An 18,407-nucleotide genomic window follows, 5' to 3' on the forward strand; every position below is an offset into this window, starting at 1 on the left:
TCACTCTTCATTATGTGAGGTGCAGGTTTGATAAAATGAAAGATGACGTGTTGGGTGTCAAATGAGTGAAAATGAAGGACAGTCCCCTCCCAATGCGTTCCTCTGCGTTAGCATTCAGCGCAGGGTGCAGTTGCTCTTTGCCTCCACCTGTGATGTGGCAGGAATACCACAGTGGAGACAGACTGGAGCCGAGCACACTCTGCTCAGGAAATAAAACTCTAACACTGACTGAATTAGGACGGCTGACCTCGTCTGCCCAGATTCCAGGTTTTACACCAGAGAATAAACCCATGTGCAGAAAAACAGGGGCCACACACACACATTCACACACACACACACACACACACACACACACACACACACACACACACACACACACACACACACACACACAGTGACATTAAGTGCATTTTGACAGGTTAATAGGAAGATCATAGCGTAACCACTGTGTGTTATGTCAGGAGAAATCACAATGTTGCTGAATTGTGAAACTTGTCTCTTTTTGCTCACAGTAAATTGTGTTCATTGCTTTCCCTTCTTATTCCCAACGTTCTAAAATCTGATTAAGCTGTAAATGCTGCATTAATGTCTTTTGAGGTTATGCAGGATAATTAGTTTACACTTACCGTGGAGGAGCTTGAAGGACGATGCAGAATTTTTTTTTTATATGTGAATGTAAAACAGTTGAGTAAAGAAGTCGCTGAGGCTGTTTTCGCACTCAGCTGAAGGTCACTGTGTGAATAGGGAGCGACAGGGGAGAGAGCATGTGTGAGTGTGAGTGTTCTGTGAGAGGGGCCGGGAGAGATGACTGCATAAAATATACAGTTGTGTGCACTGAAAGCAGAGAGGGGGAGAGAGACGCTGCATTAAATGTAATGTAACTGCAGGCAGACAGCCTCTGCCTTCCCCCCAAAGCTGGCTTCTTATCTGAGAACATGGAGTTAAAGATCTCTTCTGTTGCTGCCTTGCTGTGCTTGGGGAGTAATGGAGTCTTTAAATGAGGTCCACTGTCACCCCTCTGGAACAGCTGCAGAATATACAGCATGTTTCCTTTTTTTTTCACTTTGCTGGAAGCAAACATTAACAGATGTAGCTCGACTCAGGCGTCTTTGCATGTATTTAAAATGAGGCTGTAATTCTCCTGATGCAAAAAAAAAGGAACTCTGTGCCCTTGAGCAATGGAATAAACAGTCGCCCTCAGCAAACTGATCGCATGCAAAACATCCAAATACATGAAGTAATGCAGCTGTTTGATGTGTGAAGATTGTGACTCCAATACTCCGGTGAAGATGCAGATGTTATTATCCATCCCCATGGGTGATAGGTCAGAGGGAAGCTATTTTCTGGCTTAAAATCATTTTGAGGGAGACCTGGTGCTCTCACGAGTGATGTAAAATTGATGCATGAGTGGCAGAGTGGCTCACATTTCCCTCTCAGTGGCCCTCGCTGCCTCTGAAGTTTTTGGGGCATGTCATGTCTAATCTTGTTAGAATTCATATTCAGTCATTTCTTTGGAGAAAAAGCATTCATTTTCACTTCCCTTTCACAGAGTATATTTTTATATGTATAAGTACACAATAAATTATGTTAAACGCATTCATGCACTGCATAAATTGCTTTTGCAGACGTCATTATGTTTGGGGATTTGTTGTGAAGCTCGGATGACTTTCATGTAAATCGTCTTGAGGCAGTTTCGCTCCAGCATCATGCGGCTAAAAGCATGACACGGTATGTGAGAATATTGAGTTAATTTGTAATCATCAGTCCTCAAAGGGAACGTGCAGAGTTGGGAGCCATCAGCGCGAAATGCATAAGTAGGTGAAATCAGAAAAGTAGCTGGAGCCAATTTCATCTCGGACTCTGGAGAGACTTCTGACTTTAATTAAGAATATTTGGCAGCTTAGCAAAGGCTCTGTGTCTCTGTGTGCTCTGTGTGCTCTGTAACAGACTGTAGGGTGCGAGTATTCAAAGTAATAGATTACTTTATCTTGAGGTTAACATTTGAACTAAGTTTTTTTCATTAATGCTATCTACACGCTGCTGCTGGAGGGCTGCAAATTCCATTTTCTGCTTGGAGAACCTTTGTCCTCTCATGGGATTTCACAGGTAATGTGCTTGGCTGCTGTTTGTATGTTTATATTACAGGTTGCCTCTGTGTTCGTCCAGTTCTCTCATTCCACTCAGTGCACACATGTTTGTTTATGGTGTTTTTTTATTTTTGATTATTTTTGTGCTCATACAGAAACGTATAGATGAGTTTTTCATCTTTATAAAGATGAAAACACAAGATTTTTCATTTTCCATTTTTGAGACGTCCTGACAGAATCTTTTGACTTCCCTTAGTGACCTGTAAACATCTGCTGCTTTCTTTACCACAGAGGTGAAAAAGCTTCATGCGGTGCTTTTTGTTGTTTACAGAAACATCTATCATCTCCAGCTTGCTCTTCATCCCTTGCTGTATCATTTTCAGCTCTGTTTGGACGGAGGCTATCACAAAGATGATCTGTTTCTTCGATTGCAGCAGGGATTTATTTTTTTAGGAAAAAAGAGCAGCACAGACGTGGATTTTACGTGTCGTGAGGGTTTATTTGTCCTTTATCAGTAGTTGTTGATTCATATCAGGAGTTCATCCAAAAACACAATGATATGGCAGCTGCTTCTTTAGAGGAGGGCATTAATCCACAGCAGGGTGGTTCCTGTAAAAGAGGAGGATTCAGGGCATTTTGCCACACACTGCTACCTTTATCTCTTCTCTTTTCTCCTCTCCTCTCTTCTTTCCTCTCCCCCTCTCTCCTTCGTATCCTGACACTCTACTGGTCCATTGCATCGGCTCTCTCTGGATGGCAGTGACAGAACGGCTGCTCATGAATGACCACGGCCATATTGACAGTGTCTGCGCCAAGGGCCAGACCCCATGTCCCTAGTTCAAGCACACACACTCACACACTCCCACACACACTCACACATGGACCAGTTGGGGCCTGACATATTGCGGGGAGGTGCTACCCAGCTGGTCAGATTGGAGTTGAACCCATGTGGGCCATCATCTTCTCTCTGCAGGATCCCTCCATATTTGGTTTGATCTCTCTGAATTTATTAATTCATTTTTTGATTAGATTTCCTCCCGCCCACCTCACTCTCACTCTCACCCTCACTCTCTCAGTTTCTTTCTTGTCATATGTGGGCGTGCAAATATCATTTCATGATGAGATTATGTTAATGGAAAGATAGTGTGTGTCGTATAGCTGAAGATCATGCAGTGAACCTTCCCCTGAGGTGCAAACAACAGTCTGGAAGACAGAGATGAAATGTCCTTGTGGTGCCCACAATGGTAAAGCTCCTCAGGCGTTCTGTTGTGTCTTTAATCCATCCTTGCCTTTGAATGCTCAGCCAGGAGCCACAGCGCAGAGTAGCATGCACGGCAGAGGGGAGGATACTGAGCAGCTCAATGCTTCATCAATCCTCTTGCATCTTGTATTTCTCTTCCATCTCCAGCTCTCTCCATCTTCCTCCCCTCTCAGCAGAGCAGCCTGACCCTCCTTTGTTTGCATTTCAGCATCAGCCAACTCAAATATTGATGAACCCCATGTGACCCCTCTTTGCTGTGTCAGCAGCTTCTTTAACGTTCCTTCAGAGATGCACATTGCTCATCTGCTTATTGACTATCGCTCATGTTGGACAGACTTCACATCATGCAGACATGTGCTGTGTGCCAGCTGTTTCCTAGCCTCTTGTGGGTTAGGAACCAGAGATGAACCTGTGGTGTTGACCTCCCCCTGCAGAGTCTGACCCTTTAATCTCCCCACATGCAGAGACACAGATCCTACACTGATCTAAGCTTGTGACTGTTATGCCACAGACAACATACAGTGCAGTCACACCCTCCACAGCCATATGGAGAGCTCATGGAGAGAAAGATCATCGCTCGCAGTAACCCAAATCAAGCACAGGATACATGCTGCATGCTTAATGCTCTCTCATAGTCTGTATGCCATTTTTGTCTCTCTCCTGAATCTCCCTTTTTGCACATCTCCTATCACCCTGTCCAACCTTTTCAGAACCCTGAGGACATTTTTGTCTTTAAACTCTGCAGCATGACCTATAGCCTGTTTCCCTGACGCACAGGGGCAGTTGGAGTATGAGCTGGATTGCTTATAAGGCACCACATGGATAAAGCTCACCCCAACGGCAGTGCTTCCAGGGCACAGAATGATCCGACCACCATATATTTTTGTTCTCCCACTGCCTTAAATAGTTTTTATGATATGCCAGTGGCATCTGCAGGTTTCAGAAACTAGAGCTCTGAGTGGCATCGCTTCCGTTGTGGTTGCCATTTTTTCCATCTGACTTGGGCTCAGTGTGATAACTACATCCTCTCATCCGATCTCTGTTTCAGGGCTTACAGCACACAGAGACCCCTCACCTGCTTCCCTATTTTCTCTCTTGGCCTTTGTGGTCAGTAACATGACCCATACTCAGAGCAGAAGAGCTACGAATATGTCCGGGGCACAGAAGCGATTGCTTTTTGATACCACTCTAAGTTTAACATGTGCTATTTGGAGTTCTCTTAAAGCAGCAGATAAAGTGCTGATTGTTACACACTTATGATTCATATCAGAAAGTTGTTTTCTGGAGTTTCTTGCCATATGTGTGTTCTCACCTGAGCTCCGTTGTTGTTGCAGATTGCAGAAACTGAGAAATCCAACACCTTTAATTGCGGCATTGCATTAAAAGAACCATTTTCCTTAAAATAACTTTCATATTCATCTGATCATCCTTTATTATATACCTCCTGAAAGAGGTGTGACGCAAACCACAAGAGGCTTTCTTTTGGCACAATGAAGAGAGGTTGTTAAAAACAAGTTTCGAAAAATGCTTGTAAGGTGAACATAAGATGTCAGGATACTGTTTGCTGACATCTTGTTATATTTGTTTTACACCATGATAGGCAATATTGCCGAACTCCTCAACTCGAAGTTAGCACAGCATTATTTAAGCTAGATATGTTTACATGTATTATTGAAAACTGACTCAAATTCAAACATTATTTATTTATTTGTTTTAATCCTCACGAAAACCACAATCGTTAAACAACCAAAGTGTCTTTATGACTCTATCATATGACACCATCCTTTCCTAGGCTTAAATTAAGAGTCTCTGTTGTCTGAACCCAATACTGACCAGAGTGTTGACTCGGTGTCTAAGAACATAGCGCCTCCTGGTTTGTCCCCCGCTGTGCATAAATCAATTCTCACAAAAGTCATCTGTGAGCAAAATCTGAGCCGTAATAACTTAACAATTACATAAAGAGAAAAGCAGATAGTTGTTTTAAAACCTAGATTCTCTGAAAAACATTTTCTATCGTATGTAACCAAACTCTTCACAAATGTGCAAGCCCTCAACTATCCAACAGTATATATTTCTCATATTTTATATTCTCGTGTATATTTATTTTTAATTTAGATAATAATGGCCTACAGCTCATAATGTTTAAAAAGCATATATTGAAATATTACAATACTTTTTGGAGTTTGAGTTAATCACTATTCAAACAGTATAAATACTGTGTCTCTCTGTCAAGCTCAGTACATGCAACCGCAATCTTGGAATAACCGTCAAATCAGCACAGACTGCTGACATGAGGGTTGTCCAGAGATCGATCATTTACAACCTCCACAGTGAGGTTAAGCCACAGAAGGTCATTGCGGAAAAGGCTGGCTGTTCTCAGAAAGCTGCAGGGAAAAGTGTGGTCTTTGAAAAAGCTCCAGAGATGAGCGCAGCCTTGAGATGATTGTCAAGAAAAGTTATTTCATGAACTCTGAAGAGCTTCACAAGGAGTGGACTGAGGCTGGAGTCAGAGCATCAACATCCACCAAGCACAGACGTTTTCTGGAGAGACTACACCTGTCACGTTCCTGATATCAAGACACTCCTGAACCAGAGACAACGTCAGAAGAGTCTTACCTTGGCTCAGGAGGAAAACAACTAGACTGTTTCTAGTGGTCTAAAGTCCTCCTTTATATGAAAGCATTTAATCGTAAGTTCTTAGAGTCTGGAGTGAGAGTGGAGAGACAGAATCGTAGGTGTTTGAATTCCAGTGTGATGTTTCTGCAGTCTGTGATGATTTGGGGTGTCATGTCATCCGCTGGTGTTGGTCCACTGTTTTTTATTAAGTCCAATGTTAACACAGTGTCTATCAGGAGATTGTTAGAGGACTTCATGCTTGATCTGCTGACAAGCTTTATGACGGTGCTGATTTCCTTTTCCAGCAGGACTTAGCACCTGCCCACATCGCCAAAACTACCACCACATAGTTTACTGACCGTGATATTACAACTCGCATGACCTGAACCCCATAGAAGAGTTAGGGGGGTTTGTCAAGGGGAAGATGAGAAACACTGGAAAAAAAAAACAAGATAAAGGTTGCTCCAAAGCAACCTGGGCTTCAATACACATCAGCAGTGCCACAGACTGATCGCCTCCATGGCACGCTGCACTGATGCAGTATTTGTGCTAAAGGAGTCCAAACAATGTTGAGTCTGTAAATGAACATACTTTTCATAAGTTGGACATTGCTGTATGTGAAATCATTTTAGATCTCAGTAAGTGAGCAAGCAAGGGACAGAGAAGTTGAGGTCTATTGTTTTTTTTAACTGACATTACCTAAATGGCATTATCCCAAAACTCTCACTAACCATGTGTTTCAAAGGCCAGTCAGCACACCTATTATCACAGCTCCTTCAGTGAACACAGACTTCATTAGAAGACCTCAGCATTTTTAACAACAGGCGGGAAATATTCCTGAACTTTGCAAAAAAGACGATTGGCATGGACATGAATGATCGTGGCCCTAATTATAAGTCAGAGACCCGAGGGGTGAATTCACTAAGAATGGATTGCAGCCGTTAATAGCACCAAGCATTACGCATCATTTACCCCAGCTATCTGCTTTGTCTCAAGGTCTGCTTCAAAATGCAAATTGGGGTAATGATATTCAAGCACTAACACTCCCATAAAACTCATCATTTCTTTAATAAAGATTTTAAAAAGTTCACTTCCTGGTTCAAGTCAGCCTGAGTGGCCCCTAATGTCGAAGTAATCTTCACAGACTTTATATACAGATATATACAGATATTTTTTTTTTATCCAGGAATGCAATCATGTCATGATCACGAGAGAGTTTGAGCGTGTTAACCTCTTTAATTAATGCAGCACAATTATCACCATGTAGACAGTTCACTCCAGCTGTGCGTTGCTGTTAGCACTGGTGTTTGTAAAGTAGACATTTTTCTTGCAACAAGGCTCATAAAGAGGCTAATTTTGCGTTGTATAAATGCATAATGGCTCCTTTAAATACACAGTGACACTATTTGTTCTACAGTGCACTATGTGGTGGATATAACCCTTTCTAGATGCTTTGTGAATTAGACGATGTCTGGCTTACTTGTACAGGTGTATCAGGTGCTAAAGATACACATTTTTTTCTGAATCAGGCCCTGAAGGCTCTCACCACCTTCTCCATGCAGGGTTTGGACTTCTGTTAACAGAGAGGAGGTTCATTTACAGTAGGTGGGACAAATCCAGCCAATGTCTTAGTTCATTTCGTCAGGCAGAAACCTTGTATCTCCATATTTCATCATTCTGATTTTTTTTTTGCATTAATCAATGATTTGAATCTCCATTTATGCATCTCAGTATGCTTTCTAAAATTTAACAGATTAAAAGTATTAAGCTTGTGGTTGAATCTCTTGCTGTGTTTAGTTATGTGAGAAACTTGTGTATCTTTGAAAGTAGTGGTTTTGGAGATAGAGGGTTTCTTGCCGACAGTGACAATTTGTTTCTTCAGTCGATGGACATCTGAACAAGCTTTAAGCATAGTTGCCATTTTATATAAACAGAGGACTGTAGGACTTTATCTTGAATATTTCACTGCATGTCTGTCATGATGGTATCCATAAGAGCCCATATGAACATTATTTGATGTATGTATTTATGCCTTTGTGCAGTTTTTATGTTGTGAAGACTTCTCTTGCATACTAATCCCCCCCCCCCAAAATACTAGTCCTTTCTGCTTGATTTAACCTTAGCTTTAACTCTGGCTAACGCAGCAGTCATTTCCTCCATATGATTGCTTTACAGTTTCAAAGCAGCTGCTACCATACTCCAAATATAAAAAATCAAAAGACCCTGACTCTAACCCCCCAGTCAACTTTAATTAACTCAAAGCCAAGAGATCGATAACCAAGTTCTCAATTTCACACACTCACAGTTTACTGGATCAGCTTCATTTTGCTGACGTTCCATCTTTTTCTCACAGTTCTGTCTCTCGTATATGACGTACAGCTTTGGTCTCACCAATTGCACTCCTTTGATCAACGTTATCAGAACATTGTGTCACTCCTGATTTATCTGTCAGGCTATTCTGGGATTCACATATCGTACAGCAACAGACATCACAGGCATTTGACCTCCATGCAACAACCATTATTGAACTGGACTTTACTGCACTGTGATACTACGTTGCATTTCAATGACGAGAGACATTTTCTGATCTAAATGCTAATGTAGTATTCTGTAGTCAGAGTTTACTCAGTTTACTTGTAAAACCCAGCCCGTCTCTGGTGTCCTTCCTTATCTCCCTCAGCTCTGATGGACGTGCCTGCAGGAATTAACTTTAGATTGGGGCTTGGCTGCAGGACTGGCTGCTGGGGCTTTTGGGCTTTATGTGTGTTTAATTTTGTATATGTGTGTGTGTGTGTGTGTGTGTGTGTGTGTGTGTGTGTGTGTGTGTGTGTGTGTGTGTGTGTGTGTGTGTGTGTGTGTGTGTGTGTGTGTGTGTGTGTGTGTGTGTGTGTGTGTGTGGACGACCCTGTGTGTACCCTTGCTCCTGTCTATGAGTTGATGCATCATAAATGCTTCTTTTTCTTTCAAATCTTGACAACCAACACAAACATGTGTCTCCAGCTCTCAGTGGTGGGTTCACTGTGAGCAGCAGGGGGCTTTCCCTCTTGAAAGAGCAGATAAACAAATACAAACTGTTTACATAAGACCATGAAATATGTGACAGGGCAGTGTCTCGCTTTGTAAATGGTCAGTCAACACCAACTTGACTTATATGAGCAATGAGGGCCTTACCTTTAGGAAACAGTGCTTCATCTGCTCCAGCTTTAGTGCCATTATCTGCAGCCTTCATATGCTATCAAGACAGGATCTTCAGGGAGCGTGATGTCATAAATTCCTAATTAACAACCTTTCCAGACACCTTTATTGACTTTTTGGTTGCAAATCTCTTTACAGTGACTGAAGAATGGCCATTATGTCTGGCCAGTGTGATCTCTATTGGAGGCTCGGAGCATCCTAAAGAGGCAGGAAATAATCCTACATCTAAAACCAAATTGACATCTGATTTTAATTTGATTTTGGAGACAGAGCAGACATCAAAATGTACAGTGTGTTTGTACATCCTGTCATCTCTGCATATTCTTTGCCCAGAAGGCAACTCAATGGTGACCTCACCTTCTTGTTTGTTTATGTTCTCCTTTCACTGTTTAAGTTCCATAAAGAATACAATCCACATTGAAGATCTCATGTTGACAGCGTTGTCTGTTTGCATCCACAGCAACAGACTCAGCCAAACGCTCCAAGGATCTAAGGCCACTGGCAGTGACATACTGTGTGGGAGAAACCCTTTGTAGTTGTAATCCTCTCCTTATGCTGCAGCCTTGATCATACATTCACACCAGGATCATGGTATACTGTATGTCTGTAGGCCTGACATGGTTTCAGATTGTCTGGTCAAAGGTATGCAGCACTAATTCCTTGTGTAATATGAGTAAAGACAAATTAGCCAGTAATGATCCAGAAGACGTGTTCTAACTCTGCTTGGTGTGTAAGAGCAGCGGACCTTATCGTCAGATGATTGAATTACTGCACAGCAGAGGACATGTGTTACATTCCTCCACTTTTATACAATTATATTCTGTGTGAGATTTAAAAGTTTCTGAAAAATACATTTTAATCGAGCTGGTGCTTTATTTTTGGGTTGCTGTCATGTGAGAGATGACCTTGTGACTGGGGCTGTGATTGTCTTGATTCAATTCCAGTCAGTAAATCATTCAGTGAGACGTACACTGGCAGGATATCAGAGGCATCAAAAAAAAAATACTGACATTTTCCCAATGAAAGACATAAGTCTGTTCATTAATGTGGCTAAAAATAACAGGTCTCAATTTTCATTTTTCCAAGGAGCATTTTGAATCATTTGAAAAAAAAAAAAAAAAAGTGACTGAAAACAAGGTTTATTTATTAAATCAAAGTGAAAACCTGATTAAACCTCTCTGGTGCTAAAAATACACTTGAGGTCACAACAACATCAGCTTCTAAATGAAGTGATAAACATGGGGATAGGTATTTTATAATCTCTGTGACATTATAAAGTTAAATCCAAAAACAGATAGAAACTTTAGTCGAGGTCACCGACATCTAAAAACTTTCAGGAAATCACCCCTTTGCTCCCATGCTCTCATGTTATCTCTCATGATGTGGGACATTTATGAGCAAAAAGACTTTCAGAGAATCAGGCTGTGCTGAAATATGTCATGATAGATTCATCAGATCGATAACACATCGGATTAAACTAATTAGCCATGCAGCCTATCGAGCCTCACAAATGATGACACAATTATCACCAGCAGCAAGTCTTACAATTTGAAATATCTGACAGTAATCATAAAAAACACTCATTTTAAAATCAGAGAAAAGAAGAATTGAGAATTAAATTCATGTTTTCACACAAACCAAAGCAGCTCAGAGCTTTTCAGCTCTTATTGGCCGTGTGCAATGCCCTCTGTCCTTTAGTGGCAGCGCTCTCAGTTGACACTAGTTCATTCAATTTTTGGAACAGCGCCACGCTTGCCATCGCGCTTCCAACTACTGACCAATAGAAATCAAAGATTGGTAGGACTTCCAATACCAGCTTCGAACTGAGACTTGTTTTTTGAGGATCTAGAGCTGCTACCAATGCCAGAACACGATTCATCTCCATTGTTTTTGTTTTCTTTGTAAGATGTTCTTCCAAAAAAGCTAATGTTAGACGTACAGGGCAATTTAACTCAGTCTTAACTAGTGATGCATGGTAAATATATGATCCATGTGCATCAATGACACATTTCAAATTCAAAAATGCAAAAAAAACCAACAACAAATAATTGGTATTCATATCAGAATAAGCCATCAGGAGCAAGTTAATGTCAATTATTGCCTTGAAATAATCCATATTGTGCATCACTAATCTTGACGATCAATACTTAGGACAGTGAGAGTCCTGAAAGACAATTTCGTAACCTAGCAACAGTAAGCACCGGTAAGAAGGGCTCCGAAACTGAGGTCTTGGGCTCTGCCAGTGCAAAAAACCTGTGAAAGACAGCAATATAAACAAAAGGAGACACATTCAGAGTCACAGACAATTAAAACAGATACTCTCAATGTTATGTTGTGCTGTGGAAAATAAGGCTGTCAGTCTAACTTAGTGTTCACGCCAACACGATATCCAGACCTAACAGATAATGTGTCCACTTTTCTTCTTTATTGTGTCTTATACCTATTGGACCTTTCCCTGGCTGCAGGCGTGGGCATGCAAAGTTGGAATCTGCAGATAACTGTCCTGTTAAATGGACTTTATTGGAGATTTTAATTTCTACCTGTGGCCTCTAGAGTCACGCAGGTGAACCAGCAGCAACAGCTATAAAATCATTTGTTGTTCAGGCTTTAATGAAAATGTTTAGTGTTGGAAGTACCGCTCAGCCTCTGTTGAGTGACACTCACACAGTTTGTTTGTTTCTCAGTTGCTCCAAAGGGAACTCTCAGAGGCTAAGAATATAACTCAGATGATGTAATAATAATGTCATCGGGGTTATATCAGCTCCGTCTTGGAGACCGTGAAAGCTTGTGTAACCACCTGGAGATGCGGACGTTGCAGTGCATGGGTGTTTGCTCTCTCATGAGGGTCTTATGACAGGAAATGTATGCTTGAAGCACAGCCCGTTCTTTGAAATATATTAGTCGGAATATAACGGCCAGTGCTTCTTCAGTTCTGACAGTGTTCAGAGTTGATTGGGAGCCAGCAGTAACAGCCAAAGATCTGCCAAAAATGTTGGCAAAAAAACCTGTGAGGCTCTGCAACTATATGACCGTCCTAACCGTCCTTTAATACTATAGACCATTATGGGATGTAAGCTGAAAAATACACCCATATGCAACATCAAGAGAAAATGTGATGCTCTGTGATTTATGTGTAATAATGAGTAATTAAAGATGTAATTGATTAGTAGAACTGTCCTTCATTGCGTTTGTATGGAAAGCTGTTAAAGCATTTATTTGATATCCTTCGTATCAAGCGTCAGTTTCCAGCTCTAGTTCGGTCTTTGTTAGCACTAGCTGAATAGTTGAACTAAGATCTTTCCTAGTTAACTAATAGATAGCAAAAGCTCAGACACATTACCAGAGGCCAAAATGTCCAATAGTGAAGAGTGTGCTGTGGGCTGTGGTTTGTGGTTTGGCCTTGCTGCAGTGTTAATTCATTCACAAAAAATATCACAATAAATATTCATCAAGTAACTTTTTTTTTTCCAATAATGAAGTGGAGATGAAGAGGAGTTTAAAATAAACCATGTATAACAAAAACTCAGACAAATTTGCTAATTTTTATTTTTTGCTAATGAGACAAGATAAAACTAAACTGTTTGTGGTCAACCATCAGACTTTAAAATGATATAATCCCCTCTGTGTGTCAAACAATGCATTCACGCTGTAGGAGTGCAGTACAGCCCTTTTCATAATAAAACACTTCTGAGACTATTACCAGTTTCTGCCTCTGCTTAGCCATTGCTCAAATTTTCAGCCTCACCACCTCCCTAGCTTACACCTGCAGGCCCCGACTATAGGTGGTTGAAGATATTACGTCACAATTCCTTAAATGCTTAAGTAAATCACCAATGGTGATGAGGTTCAGAGCCATGCCACACACAAACAATGTTCTGATGCTGTATTAAAGTTTTGATTGATATAGCTTGAGTTGACTGACTGAATTAGACTTAAAGCTGCTGTTGGTAGTCGTGATATAAACATCAGTTTGGAGAGAGATTTTGAATGTCAACACTACCCCACCCCCCCAGATTTACCCTACTTCTAATGCTTTTTCTATGAGGAAGTAGTGCCGGCTTCCCAGCCAATCAGGACAACCTAGTAGGGTCCGCCACTCGACCAATCAGGACAGAGGGTCGGAGAGTAGCTCTGATTGGTCCGTGATAACGGGAACGAAGGGGAATAATAACATTGCTTGATACAAAGGCATTGAAAAACACAGAGATTTGGCCATAATCTCAAATTACTTCAATCACTGATGAGTACCGATGGGTATTATGACATTTTTTTCCAAACCCAGAAGAAAAAAATGATTGTTTTTTACCCCATTCCTACCAACTCCTCAACTAAGACTAGACTGAAAACTATAGAGGGGAAAACGACTAAAATGTGACATCTTCCTCTAAAGACTGAGACTAAGTCTGATTCTAAAATAGCCTCCAAAAGTGTCAATGCTGTGCTGAATGTGCGTCACCGATAAGTGACATTCTGCTCCTGTAGAGCTACAGTACGCCATCCTAACAGAAATGTAAACGCCTGTTATACATTTATACTCACTGTTTGTAGGCGTAATGATAAGACCTCAGTTACATCTGTGATGAATATTAAAAAGAAAAGATTTAATGATGTTGTGGAGATTTTTCTTCATGTTGAAAAAATATTTCAGGCATAAACTTTATCTTAATCCATTTTACAGAGAAAGATTTTCCCTCCGTACTTTGTAGTCTGATTAGACTGCAACAGACTTTTAGTTCATTTCACTTAACCCCCCACTGTTTGAAGATTGAATGTCTTAGTTATCTAGAATTCATAACATGCTGTTCTTGCATACTGATACAGTTTATCAAACAAGATTAAGACTCAAACACATTTTAATTCTGAGAAGAATCTTATTTTTCTCTGTATCTTTTAGTGATCTTAAATTCCTCTGTTTGACACAAACACCCCTGACACCACCGATTAAATGTGATGATACTCCCCCTGCCCTGATACCGCTTCAGGGTCAAGTGTTTGAGTTTCTCTACCTTTTGTGAAGCAGCTTTTCTGAAGAGCTCTGAGACATTCCCTGTTGGTTTCCCCTGAACTCTGGTCTCTACTGTCCCCATCAGTCTCTGCAACACACTGTACATATGTTGAAGGAGCTGCCAGATTTACTCAGCATCACAGAGAATGTTTGAATAAAATCTCGTCCCACTCGCCCCCTCCATTTCAGCCAAGGCTCCCTGCTCGAGTCTGCTCTGCTGTGCTCCGCATATTTTTCATCTTCTCTTCAAGCCTGCACTCCTCCGAGTCATCCTACATACGTCCATTTCTCCCGAGTCTCATTTTGTATCTTTCTTTCTTGCTTTACCCCCTCAACCTGAAGCAGGCGTACAGAGCCAGGTTGCTCTGAGTCGATGGATGGATCTGTGCGTGGCCCAGGAGAGAGCGGGCCTGGCTTGGATGTGTCCTTCAGGCTACTTGAGGAATCAGTAACATGCACGCCAAAATCCCCACAGAGTGCTGATAAATGCATGTAACTCAGAGAGAGCAGCGCTGACGCAGATTGTATTTGGATTTAAGGGCATGGAAGCTCGCTGGATGGCAAGTGCTTTTGATTTCAACACGTCTTTTCACATGTATTCAGCAGCTGATGAGAAACCTTGTCACTTGTGACATGAGCAGCTATTTTCATCATATTACATGTCTACCTTTGGTAGTCCTATTAATGAAAAATATCACTTTAACCACTGAGAGCTGTTGCCTTTACAAATATGTCTCTTACTGTTTGGTTTTAAGATACGCAAGGATTCGTGGAGGCTTATTGAAATGATCTTTTAAAATAGTGGTGTCACATCAAAGTTACCCGGCTTCAAGGTGTTAGACTCTGAGCATTATGCAATCTTTGAATGAATGAGAGCTTTTCAAAGCCACAGAGAAATATAAAAAAATGTAAAGTCAACAAAGGCACACTTTTTGACTGTTCCTGAAAGGCTCAAATTGTAAAAATATGTTGTATTTTCCTGAAGGTATACAGACTGAGATTTCCCTAGACATATCAAATCATTTCAATGTATCCTTCATGGGCAGACACATTCAAATTAACAGAACTGAAGATAAGAGTTTGCATAGCACCTGCAGCATCACACACTGGTTTGTAGAAATCTGTTCTGAGGCCATGAGTTCAACATCACCTCCGCATGCTTGGACAACATACACAGGAGGAGAGGAGTAAGTGATTGGGAAATAATCAGAGCTATACAGAAAATCCCTCAGGCTATGTTCTTAACCATCTAATTACAATGTCAATGACAGTGTTTAACACATAATGAGGCTGTCTTTGTATTGATAGCTAATAGAAGTGTACAATGAAAAAAAAAGTGTTCCTACAGCATGCTAGTGCTACCAGTCATATCCCATAGCAAAAGACGCTAACACAGGACTTCCACCAGATCCATGTCTGGTCCATCTCCAATCCAATGCAGTCCGCCACCTCCGTGCTCTCTCATCCATCAACACCCACTTGTTGAGATTTTCCTGCAATTATCACTGAATCCACTATTAACTCTTAAAACTTGTCAGAATGCCATGAAGATGAACAACATTTGCTTTTGACATCACTTGATTTTGTGATAACAGCTGAGATCCAATAGCAGGTTTAACTTCCAACTGCTCATGTGCTCATGGAGGTCTGACGGCACAGGTGCTTATGGAGCGCCGCTCTGTCTGCAGTCAGGTCCCTCTTGCTATCAGCTGTGTGCAGGAGACCAGCTGAAGACATCTGAGACAGAGGAGTGTTTTATATTTCCCTATGTTTGCACTTTCACAGAAGCAGAAATTCATGATCATTGATGCACCACCACTACTATTTTATGAAACAAGCTAACAAGCTCTGCTGAAGCCAACAGAAATCTGCCTCTTCATTAAGGTTTTTTAATGAATCTGAACTCCATGAATTGACCACCCCCTTGTCCGTGTCTAAATGAGAGGCAGGAATAAAATAGAAAAAGGATGTCGTGATCAAAACAAGATGTCCTGTCATGCCATTAGCACTTATTCACAGCTTAGGACCTGTAAGGGAATTCTGATAGAATCACACTGGTTTCATGGCAGATGCTCCAATAGCACGCTGTCAGGACACAGACGTGTTGAACAGAGAAAAAGTTCAGCTTGTTAGCACAGATTTTGCGTGATACAGCAAATGACTTGTTCATTAAAGAAATCAGGTGACTTAAAATAACCAATGTTTTCATCACTACGGCCAGGCATCCCACCTGCAGTGAAAAACCAGAAACAAAACTGATTGCACATGACCTCAGCAGATACTTTTTTGAGAAACAGTGGACAAGTTAACAAGCCTGTATGGTGAACTCATAGATTGCATTTTATAAAACATGGACGTAGTATCCACAACGTCACACATCTGTTCCTGAAGCGCTGTTTTGAATCCAAACGTCGGCGGATGCCATATTGGAATTGCTGAACTCAACCTAACTTCGTCTGAGCTAGTATGAGATCAAAAGGCGGGCCTTAAGCCTTTTCGCTAACAGCTACAGGGTGCCCAGGCCGAGTGACTAAATTAGCTGAGCGGACAGCTAAAAGCAGCTTCAGTATATCTCTGAAATACAACATAATTGATAATGCAAAAGTAAAAGCTATCGAATAATGTAATTGTATTGGTTATATTAATGTGTACTGTGGTATTGCTGTCATGAGTGTAGTCCTGATTGATGTCTATTTTAGCTGTAAGATTAGCCATTTAAACATGGGCTCAATGGGAATTTTTATATACTGCCTTAAGTGGTCATTTACGGAACCACAGTTGGCCTCATTTTTCAGCCCCAAGATTGCAGCATGGATGGATCAAATACTTAAAGAGCATACCTTTTGAAGGTTGCTGCTGGCTTCTGATGGAGAATGAGATTAATAGTTTGCCATGACTCTCTCTCATGATGCTTGTTAGGTAAAGGCTATTGTTAGCAGAAGTCTATCTTAGCTTAGCATAGCAAAAAGACTGAAATCTAGGAGATCACCTACCCTGGCTTTAAGAACAACAAAGCTCCTCAAAGCTCCTTACCTGCTTTCCTCATCTCAAGTGTTATGGCAGAGATAGTTTGTTTTAAAAGAAGTTGATTGCCAAGTATACTTGGTTGGTTGTAAAGCTTTATAGGTGCTCGTAAATTGATTTTCCTCAAGTGTAAATCCTGGCTTGTGTTGTTCCCAGTCAGCTTAGCTGAAGGGATGCTGGCTGAAGTCTTGTATTTAGCATAGACATTCAAGTGGTCAAAACACTTGACTTACATCAATGCTGAAAATGTAATAATTATAATAATTTTGTAGTTCTTCATCCATCTGTCCATGAATTTTGTTTTCAAGTTGCATCCTTTATGAAATGCTGGCACTTCTGTTTAATTTCTCTGTATGACAACTGTGATACATAAGCTTTCTCCCTGCTGCTTTTTCTCTAAAACAATGAAACACCAGAGGGTCGGATTAGCTCGTCTATGTCGACTGGGTCTTACTGGATTTACCTTTTAAGAGCATACAGTTCAAACTCTCCCTCCATCTGTCTGCAGGCAGAGCCCTCACCACCACTTGGCTGACAGACGACCTTTACCAAACCAGAACAATGTAAGGACCTCTGGTGAACCTGTTTGAGCTTGGCACTGCAGGGAAACTTGATTCTGCGAGTCAATAAGTGCAGTTATTTCGTTATTCTAGTTGTTAGCATCAACTGAGGTTAGAATTGACTCACAGATAAAAACTACTTGATTATGGCTTTAATGAACCTGTTTTATTAAAAGTTTCCTTATTAATCGTCCATTAACAATAAGATTTTATTCCTAATGATATGCACATGTAGCTATTTGTGTGAGGTACTTTTATTGTCAAAGCTCTTTGATACCCTCCAGCCTGGTATGTGAGTCAGCAGGGGTTTCTGGACCCTGGCTTTGTGTCTGAAAGTGTTCAGCATCTTTAAGCCACTATCCCCTCCCCATGCCTCAGATGGTGCCATACTTCCAAAGTCTGGACACTACCAGGTAACTTGGTCCCTTTACTTGGATGTAGGCAGTGCAGTGATGAATAACATAGAGCAACAGTGTGACCAAACTGCAGCTCAGTGCTGTCGACACCACCCACATCAGATGCAGTAATCACTTTAGTGACAGTCACTTGATGCTTCAAGCTGGTTTTCAAAAATATATGATGCATCATCTTCTGTCAGAGTCAACTAGGATGTATTTATGCAAAATTAATCTGTGAAGTCACACACTACAAATTAAAAT

General features: G+C 41.0%; 1 protein-coding gene across 3 annotated transcripts in view; it reads left to right on the forward strand.

Annotated features, from left to right (window-relative positions):
* Nucleotides 1–18,407, forward strand: part of tspan9a (tetraspanin 9a) — a 239,984-nt gene that overhangs the window by 128,845 nt on the left and 92,732 nt on the right. Inside the window, exon 4 of one of the 3 annotated variants that reach the window (XM_034685632.1) lies at nt 17,697–17,751. The exons of the other annotated variants lie outside the window; for them this stretch is intronic. The gene's annotated coding sequence lies outside the window, so the exon portion shown is untranslated. The remainder of the gene's footprint in view (nt 1–17,696; nt 17,752–18,407) is intronic. 3 annotated transcript variants of the gene reach the window in all.

The sequence above is a fragment of the Notolabrus celidotus genome, chromosome 6 (assembly GCF_009762535.1).
Source record: "Notolabrus celidotus isolate fNotCel1 chromosome 6, fNotCel1.pri, whole genome shotgun sequence".
Taxonomy (NCBI): Eukaryota; Metazoa; Chordata; class Actinopteri; order Labriformes; family Labridae; genus Notolabrus; species Notolabrus celidotus.